The sequence below is a fragment of the Tursiops truncatus genome, chromosome 7, assembly GCF_011762595.2.
Source record: "Tursiops truncatus isolate mTurTru1 chromosome 7, mTurTru1.mat.Y, whole genome shotgun sequence".
NCBI lineage: Eukaryota > Metazoa > Chordata > Mammalia > Artiodactyla > Delphinidae > Tursiops > Tursiops truncatus.
The window spans coordinates 37815555-37832004 of record NC_047040.1 but is presented as its reverse complement, the minus strand read 5'-3'; the positions used below and the strand labels follow the sequence as shown (position 1 = coordinate 37832004).

General features: G+C 41.9%; 1 protein-coding gene and 1 pseudogene across 8 annotated transcripts in view; one reads left to right on the top strand and one right to left on the bottom strand.

The window, feature by feature from the left end:
- ANKRD44 (ankyrin repeat domain 44) overlaps nucleotides 1-16450 on the bottom strand; it is a 317342-nt gene that overhangs the window by 242965 nt on the left and 57927 nt on the right. The window lies entirely within an intron of this gene.
- LOC101336188 (eukaryotic peptide chain release factor subunit 1-like) lies at nucleotides 7342-8569 on the top strand (annotated as a pseudogene).

Here is a 16450-nt window from a genome sequence, read left to right as displayed (position 1 = left end):
TGGTGAGGAGAAGGAAGGAAATCAATCCAGATTTGGACAAAAATGCCTTTAGCTAAGTCATTGTCAGCAGCCATACTTCTTGGGGGTAAACTGAGCTGAACCTGAATTATCAATCAATTAAGAATGTCCTACCATGAATACCTTTCCCTAGCCCTGCCAAACATGGAATGGTAACCCCATGTTCCTCTAGGCCAGTGGTTCTTAACCAACGGTGATGTTGCCCTGTCAGGGGCATTTGGCAACTCCTGAAGACATTTTTGATAGTCACAGTTGGGTAAGGAGTGCCACAGATATCTAGGAGGTAGAGGCCAGGGATACTGCTAAACATCCTACAGTGCACAAGACAATCCCCCATAAGAGAGAATTACCTGGCCCAAAATGTCAATAGCACCATGGTTAAGAAGCTCTGCTCTAGGCCTTGAATCTAGGGTCTTGTTCATACACCTATTATAATACGTCCATTCATGGGCCATTTCTGTGGACCTAGTATGTGCCCGGTGCTTCACCTAGCACACTGTAATGGAATAGCTATTTCCATGTCTCTTCTTCCCCTTCCCCACTAGATTATGAGTTCAGGGCAAGAACAGAATTGGTTTTTGTATCCATCACCACCCTCCAATGTCCACTAATATTAGGCATATAACCTTTTTTTTTTTTTTTTTTTTTTTGCGGTATGCGGGCCTCTCACTGTTGTGGCCTCTCCCGTTGCGGAGCACAGGCTCTGGACGCGCAGGCTCAGCGGCCATGGCTCACGGGCCCAGCCACTCCACGGCATGTGGGACCTTCCCGGACCGGGGCACGAACCCGTGTCCCCTGCATCGGCAGGCGGACTCTCAACCACAGCGCCACCAGGGAAGCCCTGTTAGGCATATAATACATGCTGAATGAGTAGATGGATGGATGACCCTGAACCACTGTGTCCCACACTCTCACCTTCTGAATAAATGAAGGTATTTGGTTCTCAAGACTTCCCATTTTGAAAACCTAACAAAACAACAACAAGGAGGTGATAATCCAGTCTGTCCTTAAGAAATCCAATGCTCAAAGGAGCACAAGGCCTTAGAGGCTGGTAATGAAGCACAAAGCCTCACCATCATAAGTCAGCTCTTCACAAACCCTCATCCAGACCCAAAGATACAGGAAGTTGCACCCATGTGGCAGCTGTCTGTTGAACTTCATTTGATCTGAGCTCTGTATATGCAACTACCATCCCAGCTCCAATCACAGCATGTGGGGATGGGCACAATGACAAAACTATTTGTCATTCAAAATCTGTCCACACAAGAGAAGAGAAGAGGAGCCCGTAAGGTCTGGAGTAAGGCCCACTTCCTTCTAGAAAGTAGCTGCCTTAATGGCAGTGAGTCCACTGATCCAAACAGAAGTCATCCCATGAGGTTCCTTTCCTGGTTCTCTTCCCTCCTCATCTGTCCCCATCTTCTGCACCAGCTTTTGAATCTAAAAGACAGTAGAGGGCTTCCCTGGTGGCGCAGTGGTCGAGAGTCTGCCTGCCGATGCAGGGAACACAGGTTCATGCCCCGGTCCGGGAGGATCCCACATGCCGCGGAGCGGCTGGGCCCGTGAGCCATGGCCGCTGAGCCTGCACATCCGGAGCCTGTGCTCCACAACGAGAGAGGCCACAACAGTGAGAGGCCCACGTACTGAAAAAAAAAAAAAAAAAAAGACAGTAGAGCTCTCGGGCACATCTCAAAGCATGTCAAGGACAGATGGAACGTGTTGTTATACCACTCATCACCAAAACGCCACCTCACCACTTTCCAAGAAAGTTCTTTCATATTTGTTATCTTATTTGACCCTCATCCTCTTCCTTCAAGCCTAATATTCTCTCACAACACTTTTCAGTGGTTTGAAGCTTTACTGGGACAAAACATGGTCCCAGTATATTTTACCCTGGGCAGCTCTGCTATGGTGCACACCCTCATGCTGGGTGGAGAGAGAACAAAATTTGAAACCAGAGAGCCTGGCTCCATCCAGTTGCTGATGCTCTGTCACTTACCAGCTCTATGGCTCAGTTTATGTCATCATTTTCTCTGGGACCATCTCCTCCTATATGAAGCAGAATCAGTGCCTCCTGTGCTACTTCATCCATTGCTCTTAAAAGGATCCAGGGGATACACGACGCAAAAGCATTTCGTAATGTGGTGTCCTAGCTTCTTCCCAGAAATGACTAATATGCCTCTCAGCCACTGGATGTCTCTGACTAAGGTTGAACTGCTAGAAAGTACAAATTAGATCACATAAATGATATTATTAAACTAAGGGCTGTACTTTTTTCTTCAACCAATATCTGATGATTTCTAAATTGACTTAACAAAGGGAATAAACAGAAACTGCTTATATTCTCTTTCATATCACAGCTTCTCATTGTTTAGCAATAACTCAAGTGTAACTGCACTCATCTTTGGCCAAGATAACTAATGCAATGAAACAATTCAAAACCATACACTGTTCTTTCAGTTTTCTCTCCTAAGACACCACAAAACTGGAATGACAGAGGAATGTCTTGGGACCACTGGATGTACTTTTTTTCATAACGAATAATATATAAACATATTATCTGTTTAAAAGTCTCACACGATACAAAAATATAGAGTAAACAAAAAAACCCACCCATCTTCACTTCCCAGAGGTAATCAGCCATCAGTCTGTCTGGTGTGCATCCTGCCAGACTTCTTTCTGCAAATAGCTATATGTGTTTATATACAGACATCTCTTATTCTGTTTTGTTATATAATAGAGATCATACTTTAAGAGCTGTCCTACAACTTGCTCTTTTGACTTTCTGTATATTTTCCCATGTCATCCATGCCTATCCACCTCATCTTTTTAATAGCATATGGTTTTCTGTTAGGTAAATACCGCAAACTTGACTTCACCTTAATGGTCCTCGATTTCCAAAATGACAAAACTTTGCTAAACTTTAAACCTTTTAATCTCCATTTGATTGCCTCTCTCCAAATTTCACCTGAAAACCACTTCCAGTAAGTTCTAATATCTCCTTTCAATAGAGTCATTTTAAGAAAAGGCTGAAGAGAGGGTCAACAGTCTATACTCAATGCTAAATCTTTCAAACTTCATTCCTTATTCATTGCTAACAGCATTTGTTCAATTAGTCCTACGTTTCACCTTCAGAGAGAATGGGCCTACACCTATGGGCTTTCCATGTTAAGCATTACAAACTTCAGCCTCAACACACACACACACACACACACACACACACACACACACACACACAATGCTAAGACGAAAGAAGGAAGGCTTGCCTGTGAAAATCTTAGTAAGCTATATGGAATTGTTTACCCAGTTAAGCGTGGTCTTGGGTTCTTCAAAAGAACTAAATAGAATGATATTGCTAGAATTTTCCACAAGAGAAAAACTATCTTCACTTGGAATTTCCAAATTCAAATATTTGTTGATTCCCTACTATATGCTGAGAGGGGATCAAAAGTAGTCTGAGATTCAACCTCTGCCTTCTAGAAGCTATAAAACAGCTGGGGAGGTGAGGTTTACAGGAATAAAACAAGTAACTAACAATGCAAAGTAGTCCAAAGTCATTCATTTGAGCAAATGAATGGTTCAGGCAATGGTGCTCCAGGCGGAGCTCTCAGGGACAGTAAATCAAGGGAAGTAACACCACACAATTCACTCGGAATAGGGCCCTCAGCACTGCAGTGAGGGCTTGAAACATAGAGTCAATTGATGAGGGCTATCCGTTACATGACCATCAAATAGTAATTCTGAGTCTAAGACACTCCTGGACAAATGAATAGAAGTATAAGGGCACATCTGGTAGAAATAGGACATAATAATGCTCCAATAGGTAAAAACCCAAAAGATGCCACCGATGCCACCTAGATGCTCAATACAGACCCAGAGCTATATCCAGAATCTCCCAACCCCTGCCCCTTCTATGGGTCAAAGAGGCTGCAAAGCACTATCTCTGCAAAGCTTTCTTGGCGGGATCAGAATTTAAGTTGTAGGCACTTTTCCTCTCCTGAAGGCTGACTGCATGTAAATACATTCAAAAACCATCACTAAGCATCTACTATGTGTCTGTTGCCTAAGTTAAGAGCAGATTAAGAAGACACATCGTTCTTACCTTGAAAGCGTTCACAAGTATCTGAACAACTGAACCCACCTCCCCAGCTAATCAATAGTAGAGCCTGAACACATTGAAAAAAAGGAGCAACAGGAGAACATACGCAAAAAATATTTCTGTAGGCCAATAAAAAGAGGATATTACAGAAGATTTCTTGTGTTCGCTGATTCTTACAGTGTTGAGCCTTATCGTGCACAGGGCCTAGTCGTTTCCTTCAACTCTATGGACAGAAGTGTTGTCTATCTATATATCCCTTTAATGGAGCTTTTAAATAAGTTTCAATTTTCTTTCTCCATTCATCACAAAGGTAGCCTCGATCTAAGCCCCAAACTGCCAATATCTCCCCTCAACAAATGACTAAAAAAATAAAGGAGGGAAGGAAGGAAGGAAGGAAGGAAGGAAGGAAGGAAGGAAGGAAGGAAGGAAGGAAAAAGAAAGAAAGAAAGAAAGAAGAAAGGAAAGAGAGAAAGAGGGGGAGGGAGGGGGGGAGAGAGAGAGAGAAAGGAAGGAAGGAAGGAAGGAAGGAAGGAAGGAAGGAAGGAAAGAAGGAAGGAGGGAAGGAAGGAAGGAAGAAAGAAATTTTACAGTAGCTATGAGAAAAAGAGAACTGCTGTACCACATCAAGTCCAAGTTTGTACAGAGCACATGGTAAGAAGAAATACACTATACTGTAATTAAAATGACTTACAGAAGCAGCAAAGGCATAGCAGCATTCAGAAATACTAGAGGGAAAATCGAGAGAAGCAAGACATTACTGTCTCTCACTAGAAGCCAAGGAAATAGGCAAAACAAAGTGTTCTTTGATGGCTTGGCAGCAGCAAAGATGGCAACAGTGTAGAACTGAGCTGATGAGAGGCAGCATAGACTCATTTTTGGAGCAAATTCGACTTCTTTAAGTTGCTTGCCATCGATTGTGAGTCTCATATAATAGCTGATTTTTTCCCCTAAGAATAGACCTTTGTTCTCATATAGTACTGCACTCTTGAATGTTTCAGTACTAGTTACGGCGCTTAAGAAAGGCACCAAACACTATATTTGTTCAAAACAAAGAAGGGATCAATTATTAAATCATCTTTTCTAAGAACTCACCAACCTATAAATAAAATGTGTTTGGAAAACAAATATTTTCCTGCCTCTGCTGTTTTTACTTTCAGTAGCATTAACTTAAAAGGTACCATTTCAGGGCTTCCCTGGTGGCGCAGTGTTTGAGAGTCCGCCTGCCGATTCAGGGGACACGGGTTCGTGCCCCGGTCCGGGAAGATCCCACATGCCGTGGAGCGGCTGGGCCTGTGAGCCATGGCCGCTGGGCCTGCACATCCAGAGAGGGCCCCCGCAACAGGAGAGGCCACAACAGTGAGAGGCCCGCATACCGCAAAAAAAAAAAAAAAAAGAAAGGTACCATTTCAGCAATATTTTTCTCAAAAAACGAGACTTATCAACTCACTTGCATTCAAGCCACTCTGGTCCTCTCCCTTTTTTTTTTAGGAATGAAGCTCTATTCAAGGGAGCCTATGCTCATTAAAAATATCTCACAGCATTAATGTTCTCATTAGAAGCGTCAATGGGTGTGATGTCTTTAATGCTGGCTCTGTTTGTGTCTACTGTCCACCTGTGCAAATGTCTAAATGACAGTTGATAAACAATATATAAATCACTGCAAAAGAGAATCATGCAGAAAAACCTGGAGCTTAATTACATGTCCCAGAGCATCACCTCCAAAGATACAAAAGGTCTGACTGTTTTATCTATCTTGTGATAGATTTGGAATTAAGTGATCAGATCCTCTACAATAATATTGTAATAAAAGATAATACTTAAGTCCTTACAAAAGTGACATCCTTACCAAATAAGCTTAGTTTATTCCTGCCGTTTTCCCTTATTTACTGTGCACCAGTAATGCACGGGAATGCAGTGGCTTCCCTTCCACTCCTGAAATGCATCAGCCCTCTCCCTTCTCACAGCTTCTGCACAATTCCCTCTGTCTAGAACATTCTGTACACTCTTCCTCACCTAGTTAAATCCAATTCACCTTCCAGATCTCAATTCAAAAGGCCCTTGTCCAAAACACCCTTCCCTCACCACCCTACCACTGTCCCATCTAGATGAGATTCCCCTGTTACATAGGTTCTTGCAGCTTCCTGTGCTTTTCCCTCAGAGCACTTATCAGTCTGTAGAGTAATTATGTAACTGTGTGTGTTATTTGACTAATATCCGTCTTTCTACACCAGACTCTAAGCCCTGTCAGAACAGAGACTATGGCTGTTTTGCTTTCACTGGATTCTTGGAGCCTAACGCAATGCCTGGAATATAGTAGGCACTCAATTTGCTGAATGAATTTAGTAAGCAAACCCCATCATGTCCTGACACCCTGCCATATAAATGGTCAGGCCAAATAACGATGAAGTGAAGACAATAGTGTTCTGAAAACTGTCTGATCAATCAGCTTGACATAGTGCTAGTAAGTAGATTCTTCTTGGCGAATTTAGTTTATCTTGATCTATGCTATGGTCATGACCCTGACAAAGAACTGGTTTAGTCCTAAGGATAGCATAATATGATAGATTAGGTTCAGCAGTGTAGTTCAGAAAATCCCAAACAGCAGTGGCTTAAACAAGATAGATGCATATTTCTCCCTCACTGTAAACAAGGTCTAAATACGAAGTTACCCAGGACTGCTACAGTGATCTGCAATGAGAAGACCCAGGTTCCATCTATCTTGCTGCAAAACTCTCCTTAGCATCTACTTCATGCTTCTACTTCATGATCCACCAAGGCTGCTCAAGTCCAGCCATCCCATCCAATTCTAGGCATCAGTAAGAAAGAAAGAGGTAAAAAGGCTTCCCCCTTTCTAGAAATTTCACACATAAGTCCTTTAGTCCGAATGCAGTCATACAGCCATACCTAGAGGCAAGGGAAGCTAGAAAATATAGTCTGTATTCTAGAAGAAGTTTATATTAATAACAAAGAAAGGAAGGCTGGATACTGGGAGACAATCAGTAGTTTCTGCCACAAATTGCAAAAATATTTGAGAGGATCTCGTCTGCTGTTCCTGGTAACAGCAGGTCCCTCCTCAAATGAATGTCATTTAAGCAAGTAAGACCGACCAAACGGGAGAAAGAAACCTGTATGCCCAACAACGGAATGTAATTCGAGCCTTGATATGAACAAACAAGTGCCACCAAAGAGTGGGCCCTGAGGGAGAAGGCAGCGAGAACACAGCAGATGACCCCAGCGCTGCCGACAGGAACATGGAGACCTGGAAGGGTAGGAAGCTCATTAAGAGCTTGGAGGCCGCCCGCAGCAAAGGCACAGGCATGATATCACTGACCGTCCCTCCCAAAGACCAGATTTCAAGAGTGGCAAAAATGTTAGCAGAGGAGTTTGGAACTTTAAGTTACTTTAAGTTACCTTAAGTTACTAGCAAACTTTAAGTTACTTTAAGTTACTAGCAAACCGCCTTTCAGTCCTGGGAGCCATTACATCTGTACAACAAAGACTCAAGTTTTATAACGAAGTACATCCAAATGGCCTGGTAGTTTACCGTGCTACAACTGTAACAGAAGAGGGAAAGGAAAAGAAAGTCAACATTGACTTTGAACCTTTCAAACCAATTGATACGTCACTGTATTTGTGGGACAACCAATTCCATCCAGAGGCTCTTACAGCACTGCTTCCAGAAGACAGCCAGCTGACATCATTGTAACAGATGGTAGTGGTGACTTTTTGGCACACTCCAAGGAAATACAAGAGAAGTCCTGCACAAATTCACTGTGGCTCTCCCAAAGAAATATGGTGGAGGAGGTCAACCAGCCTGCATCTTGCCCATTTAAGAATGGGAAGTGACCTAACTCTATCTGGAAAGTAGCTCAGACTGCGGGGCAGCTGTTTATTTCTGGGGACAAAGTGAATGTGACTGGTCTCGCTTTAGCTGGATCAGCTGACTAAAACTGAACGAAGTCTATCTGGTATGTTTGATCAGAGGTTACAATCAAAAGTTTTTAAATTAGTTGATACATCCTACGGTGGTAAAAGTGGATTCAACCAAGGTATTGAGATATCTACTGAAGTCCTCTCCAACGTGAAGCTCATTCAAGAGAAGAAATTAATAGAGCGATACTTTGATGACGTCAGCCAGAGAGATGTTGCTCACTGGCAAAGCACAGAAGAGGACAAAATTTTCTATCAACTCCAGAGAAAGAGAAGGATAAATCTCATTTTACAGACAGACACGACAAGAACATGAGCATGATGCCCCTGTTGGAATGGTTTGCTGACAACTATAAAAAAAAATTTGGCGCTATGTTGGAAATTGTCACAGATAAGGCACAAGAAGGATCCCAGTTTGTGAAAGGATTTGGTGCAATTGGAGGTATCTTGCAGTACCGAGCAGATTTCCAGGGAATGGAATACCAAGGAGGAGACAATGAATTTTTTGACTTTGATGATTACTAGGTAGTTGACATGGGTCTGGCGAAACGTGCCTCACCCTCCAGCATCCAACCCAAGGAACATACCCATGATGGAATCCAAACAGATCCCTGCCTTACAATTGGAACATTTCTAGAACTTAATCCACGAGCACTGGATATTGAAAAGAAAACCGAAACAAAACCTGACCCAACCCTATACTTTGGTTTGTCATGGTATCAGCACAGCAGCCTACAGCTAAGTTCCTAAATGCCACTTTGGACTAATTTTTAAATCCTAGTTTTTATTTTTATTCGACAGTGAAATTGGCTGCTCTTGTATTTTATGAAAAAAAATGATGTTTTTAAACTTCATACATAGAAGCAAAAATACTTTCACTGCTGTAAACCTTCAAAAGTTAATAGAAATGAGATCGTTCGATTGGAGAAAAATTAAATTGCTGCATTTCACAGTGACCCATTTACATGGCATCCTCAGATTAGACTGCATAAGAGGAAGTATATGTGGTGAATATTGGTGAAAAAAATACCAAATACAATCAGTCTAATTCTTCTCAAATGGCTTCAATGTGGGTTTTCAGTCAGAAGAGGGGCTTTTCATTTTTCTGCTAATCTCTCAAACACTCTCCCTTATAATATATGCATTTGGGGTCATATGACTTCTGCATTTCCTAAAATACCAATGGTTGAATTGTTAATTATGGAATAAAACTTACATAGAAAAATATACTCAAGAGGTAAGTCAAACCAGATTGGTACCTTCTTAAAAAAAAAAAAAGAGGGCTTCCCTGGTGGCACAGTGGTTGAGAGTCCGCCTGCCGATGCAGGGGACACGGGTTCATGCCCCGGTCTGGGAAGATCCCACATGCCGTGGAGCGGCTGGGCCCGTGAGCCACGGCCGCTGAGCCCGCGCATCCGGAGCCTGTGCTCCGCAACAGGAGAGGCCACAGCAGTGAGAGGCCCCCGTATTGCAAAATAAAAGTTGGTCAGACTTCAACTACTAAACTCGAGGTATTTCAGAAATTAAGAGGAAGAGCTGGGCAAGAAGCAAGATGGGAATCCCCGAAACTGTTCTAAAAACGGCAAGCTAGTGACACCAGTGACAGTTGCTAGAAGCGTAAAGGAAACCTTTACAAAATTGCTAGATTCGACCTCACTTGTTTCCAGCGAGTCCTTCTCTGAGAGAAACAACGCTTTGTGCCCAGTTTAGATTTAGTGTGGCTACAGCAGTCTTAAAGTAAGTTTTTTTGATTAACCACAGCAGCATGTGGTAATGTTTTACTGCAGATAAGTCATCTCAGAAAGACAGATCCGAGGACATGGTATACTGCATAATAACCAAACCTCACAATTTTCTGGCCCATTCTCCAGCCCACCCTAACACACACCCATCCTCTCTTAAAAGTAACTGTCTGCTCTTTGCAGTCAGGAAATTCTACAACAAGCCCGCCTGTGATCAAAGGCCTCTCCATCAGCTTTCCCCAGATACATAATCCACAGCTGGCAAAGGCTCAGAAACATCCTCTTGACCATGAATAAATTTGATTTTTTGGACTGGAGGTATGCAAAATCATGTTATACAGCCCACAATGGTCATGCATTTGAAGATTACTCCTCCTTTCCAGGACAAATTTTCTCTTTCTGAATCTCAGTCCTGTTTCTGAGGTGTACCAAGACATCAGGTCTGAAAAATTAGAGGAGAATTTCCCATTGCCAGGGAAGTCTGTCAGAAAAGCTCATGACTTAAAAGGAGAAAAGGAAAATAGAATTAAATTTGTCAATGTGTGAACATGCCAATAGGCATTACACATGCACCCGCACGCACACAAACACACACAGTGCTAGGAGTCAAATACGCTTAGGAAACACTAACTGAAAGGTTTCTTTCCTGCAGACCTTCTCAGAGCCTTTAATATTGCCAATATGCATTATGGATCTCCAAGAGGGGCACAGTAGACAGATCTTCTACTTCAACTCTTGTTCATCTTATATGGCAAATGCTCTGTAGAATATACATGGCAACATACTAGAATGGAAAGAAATGTATCAAGATTAAACAGGGCTGTCTCTGGGTAATAAAGTTTACAGGTAATTTTAATTCTCTGTATCTCTAAATTCTCTATCATGAATTGCTATTGCTTTTACAATCTGAAAAAAGTTAAGGATGAGAAAGAAAAACTAACATTTGAATCTATATTGTTTTAATATTTTTAAAAATCAGAAGTAACTGAAAGGGAGATTTTTTTTCTTTCTTTTAAGAAACAGAGGTGCTTATTGTTCTTCAAGATTTACTGTATACCTCCAGTATGCCAGGTTCTAATGTAGGAGTAATAAAAAGGAAGAATTTATTTTGATGATTCACTACATAGTTCCAGTAGCCTGAAAGACGAAAAGAAACTCTTCAAAGGTCTTCCCACTATGAGCTAATAAATAAACTAAAGCCTGCAAACATAATAAAAATACTTGTACAATATCAATATAAAAATATACATTTATGCTACTGTGCTTTTTCCCCCTAATCATTTAAAAGATCTCCTTTAAATATAACCTCTTGATTTATTTTGTAACAGTACCCTATATATAAAAACTTGAATTGGAAATAAAACGTTATCAATAGACCCTTAAACTCTATCATTCATTCTTTCATCAAGTTATTAAATGCTTATTACATATTGGGAAATACGTGATTATTCTTGGAGAATTCCATGAAAGCATGTCCTTCTTCATGATTAGTTATTTTAGCAGGTTATTATCTAAATAAATCTAATACTATTTATAAAATTAGAAAGAGAAAAATTAGCATAGAGAAACTAAAGTTATAACAGACCTACGTAGCAAATATTTTATGATATTATCTGTTGCTTTGTCTTATTTTCAGTTTGATAATCATGGTAACTTGGACTATCCAGAAAAGTAAAATCAAATTCTAATTCTGGCCAAAAGAAAACAATTTCAGTATGCTTGGTCCTAAGGCTTCCTACGTTTCCAGTTATGCCACGTTTAGCAAAAGAGACCGGAGGAGCCAGGCATCAAAGTCCATCTTCAGCAAGTCTACAAACCACTTACTTGTTAAGGCGTTTCTGTCCCCAGTTACAACCACAGCGACTAGGTTAAACTAGCAAAGCCACCTCTCCAGGTTCACCATGAAGAAAAGAACTCTTCTTCTAACCCCTCCAGGCTATTCTTCCCATGGAAGAATGACCTCCTTCCTCTCAGCTAGGGGGAAGGTCAAGAACGGTCAACAGGACACTCCAATGTAGGCAGACTTTGGGACTTGATTCACCCATCAAGGGAGGCAAAGGACATGCTTCTATTTATGTCATCTCCCACGATGAGACCAGAAAACCTCTGTGTAGTCTCTCTACAACTCAAACGGGAGGAACCCAGGGAAATTATGTCAGCTGGAAGCCCCAGTGTGGAAATTCTCAGTCCACCAGGTTAACCACACATGGAAGGGCCACAAAAAGTACAAGTTCCTTTGCTTTGAGACCTGAATAAAGAGGCCTAAATTTTGTGACTAGCCAAATAAGCAGCAAACTTATTTGCTCAGGGAAATAATATTGCCCTGCTCTAATTACAGCTCTGCTGGAACAGAGTTTCTAGAAAGTGCTGAGATTTCCTTCAATTTCACTGAGCAAGAATTCCAATGACTAAAGTGGACCCACACCACCATACTAGAAAAGCCATTTAGAGGAATAAATTTCCACAAATCAAACCAAAGCAAAACAAAAATAAACTAAGTCTACCATTTTTGAGTATTTACTACACACATATATTCACTAAATATGCAATGTGTTTCTAGTTCACACTACTGAATTTGTCTTACGATGTCAACAGCAGCAAGAAAGTCTGTAAGACTAGCTCAAAAGGATTCCTAGAGGGCTTCCCTGGTGGCGCAGTGGTTGAGAGTCCGCCTGCCAATGCAGGGGACGCAGGTTCGTGCCCTGGTCCAGGAAGAGCCCACATGCCGCGGAGCAGCTGGGCCCGTGAGCCACGGCCTCTGAGCCTGTGCTCCACAACGGGAGAGGCCACGATAGTGAGAGGCCCGCGTACCACAAAAAAAAAAAAAAAAAAAAAAAAAAAGGATTCCTAGACAGCCTAAGAAACAAGGAATCCAGTGCCTCAGAAGTACAACTTTTTTTTAAGACCGAAAAAAAGAAAAAAAAATTGTTTTATAAGTAAGAGAAACTTGGGCCTGAACTCTAAATTTTGTGTTAATTGAATCAATGTTAATAAGTTCAAGCTAGTTGGGGCTTCCTAAAACTCACTTGTTAAAACAAATAAATGAAGGCCAAGAAAACATACAAAGAGGAAATATTTGTGGGCCCAAAACAAGGGAGTTAAGAAATCAAACAGCACTATGAATAGGCACAGAACTATTGTTATGTCACCCACGAACACAGACATGAAATGATCTATGTATAAAAGTTAGCGCACAGTCATTGACATTGTATACTCCAAGGCAAAAATATCAGAATAACCAAATGCTTCTCACACATGGGAGCCACATCTTAAAAATGAAAAGAAATTCAAAACAACTTAGGTGGCTATAAATGACAAAGGAAGCAGCTGCTGTTAAAGTTTGAAGTTTCTTAATAGCTCATGTCAGCAGCCACATTAAAAAACAGGGTAATTGTTTAAATGCTTGGGCACAACTCTCTTAAGCAACTACCCATGGTATAATGGGAAAATTGAGATAAATCTGTACATCAAGGGATACAATAGCATTAGGAGAAAATTGCTTCCCACTCTCTTACTAATTTAGCAGATAAGAAGAATGTGTCAGCCTCAGACTGGTCAGTATCTAAGCAGCGGGCAGTAATTTTTATTTACTCCCGTCTTTCTGAAGAATTTAGAACGCTTCTAATATTATTTGCTAATAAGCATTTCTATTCATTGCCACCAGGCATATGTCAGGATAGAGGTGGGACAGAATACCGTGTGTGTCTCTTATGTTCATTGAAACGGTTGCTGAGGAGACAGAAAAACAGAGAATGGGGGAAATGACAACATGTACAGAGACTATTTACTATTTGCTTTCTACCCTCAACGAAGTTTTGGCTTGACAATTTTTTAAAGAAAGCCACCTCCACATCTCAAGCAGTGACGCAAATTATCTCTTCAGCTAACCCCCTGCTCTATCAAGATGATTGATCACTCCATTCCTGGTAAAAATACATGGATAGGTGGGTAAGTCTGTGGGTAGCCAATCTTGAAGGCTGGCTACCCACAGGTTGGCTACACACACTGCTTGTTTTAAGAAAATCTATGGAAATGTCCCAATTACAAAACAGATTAACTCAAGGGTGCTCATTTACCTTACAAAATAAAGAGGCTGTTTGCTATAGTTTTTTATCAGGTCAAGGGGAAGAGGAAACTTGAGAGCAAAGTTGTTTGTGGAGTTATTTTTCGTAACAGTGGTAGCAGTTGCTGGGCTGCCCCGTGAGAATCAGCACGACGATTCTGTACTCATCACTCGAGTCAGGAGGCAGCTGGAGCATCACAACTGACTGTGACTCCTAAGGACACGGGAATGTCTTCCCGTTCAGGAAAAATTAAAAGCACCGAGGCCATTCAAATCAAAGTTGTACCTAAATTCCTCCAGGAACATTTTAAAAACTAGGAAGGCAAGAGAAATAAAATATATTCCCTAATATGGCACTCAGATTATCATGCAACCTCTTTTATCTCATTGAAATGGAAATAGAAAACACAGGGAAAAAAATGGGAAAAGGGAGGAGTATTTTGGATTCTCCCCCAATGCTCCATTCCTACTGTTTTGTTCTGTCCCCAAACCAGAAAATGACATCAGGAACGTGAACACAATGCAGCCACATGAGCCCTGATGAAGGCCAGGCTTTGAGGAAGGAAAAGGAAGGAAGAGAACAGGCAAAATATGAAGTCCAGTTATAAGGCCACAAATAACTATGCCCTGCCGCACAGAAACCATTCCTACATTCTTAAACCATTCCGCCCAGCCAGCCTACAAAGGGAGCTTGAATTCCTGGGCCCCTGGTGCTGCCAAGTATCCCGCTTTTCCTGTAACAGTCTCCCCATCACCACCCTTGTCAGCCCTTCCCATTGTAGCACCTTACCCTCACGCTGCTGCCAGATTTGCTTCCCGACACATATTTTCTAGAGCTCGAACGCCTACAGCAGCTCCCCAGGGTCAGGCACTATGCTAAGGGCTTTTCATGCATTATCTCATTTCATCCTCACTACAGTGCTATGAGCTATATTCTCATTCTTTCCATTTCACAGATGAAGAAATTGAGGCACAGAGTAGTTGCATAATTTACCCAAAATTACACAGCTAGGATACAGCAAAACACTCACAACCCCCATGTTTTAACACCAGCAAAATAAAATCCAAACTCTCCGGCCTCGCCATCAAGCATCTCCGTATCTTTCCAGTCTTATTTCCATCTCTTCCCTTTCGTTTCTTCCTTACTACCTGGCACAGCACGATGCAGTCCCCGTGATGAATTCGTGTTGATTGAATGAAATGTCCAAGCTAATGAATGATAGTCAGTTTTTATTTCATTCAAACATGGTCCTTATTTTCAATGTCACGGGGAAAAAATTGTTGCAGCATCTTCCCAGGAAATCTAATCTTTGAACATGACACCAGGCAACAAAGAAATTGCACAAGAACGTGTTAGGTTAATTATTCATCTCCTCACTGTCAGCAAGGGCTTCCAAGCAAGGCAGCGGTAACAGATCTACACCCAGACGTGTTACAAGTCACACGAGCGTGGGGCATGGTTGTTGAATATGGGTCCCCAATCCAGGAAACAAACTCCTTACAATACACCGTTTTTTTCCTTGAAAGAAAATTTATCAAATCTATCATAGGGCAATCATACTGGCAGTAGTCCTGAGTACCTAGAGCAAAATCGATTGCTTTATATAAATTAGGTTTTGCTTGGTGCCAACAAGTAGGATAAACTAAAAACCCAAACTTAATTCATACAGTACTTCACAGGATACAAACCACTTACACATAACCTCTGACATCATCCCCATGGCAACGTTCTGAGGCCTTATTATTCTCCCCATTTGGCAGAGGAGGAAACTTGAGTGCAAAGATGATGAGTAATGTACCCAAAACCACACAAAAGACAAGAGACCAAGTCTTCTCTCTCCAAGTCCAGCCTGAGGGTCCCAGGTGTGAAGAGCAGTTATTTTCTAACAGACCTTTCCCTCTACATACAGCCTCTTCCACGATAAAGAAAGGTTCTGCCCAACTTAGTACAAGAGTCCAAGCTGAGGAGCAGAGGCACCCAAGAAGAACCAGGAAACGGCTGGCAACAGGTTTCTGCGGGCTTAAGACATTGGCTCCATCAACTGTACATGCTAAGTAATGGTTCTGGACAGGGTCCCTTCCTCCTCCTTGTCCCCCCTCCTCCTCCCTGCTCCCCAAAATACCTGAACAACCCAGAAGCAGAAAAGAAGAAAGTAGCAACATCCACACTTGTCCCTCCTGGCTTCCTACCCAATGCTGCAGTAAGAGCAGAGAGCAGAGCCTCATTACCTTCAACCTGGGGAGGGGGATGGGAGGGGAACTGTGATGGTTAATTTTATGTGTCAACTTGGAGGGTGTGTTTGGATGAGATTAATGTTTAAATGGATGAACTCTGGGTAAAGCAGATTGCCCTCTATAATGCCGGTGGGCCGCATCCAATCAGCTGAAGGCCCGAATAGAGCAGAAAGACCAGCCTCCCCAAGCAAGGGGCAATTCTCCAGCAGACTGCCTTGGGACTGGAGCTGCAGCCATTCCAGTGAGAGCTGCATTAGCTCCCCTGGGTATACAGGCTGCTGGCCCACATTGCAGATTTTGGACTTTCCATAATCATGTGAACCAATTCCTTATTAAAAATGCCATATAGATAGACAGATCATATAT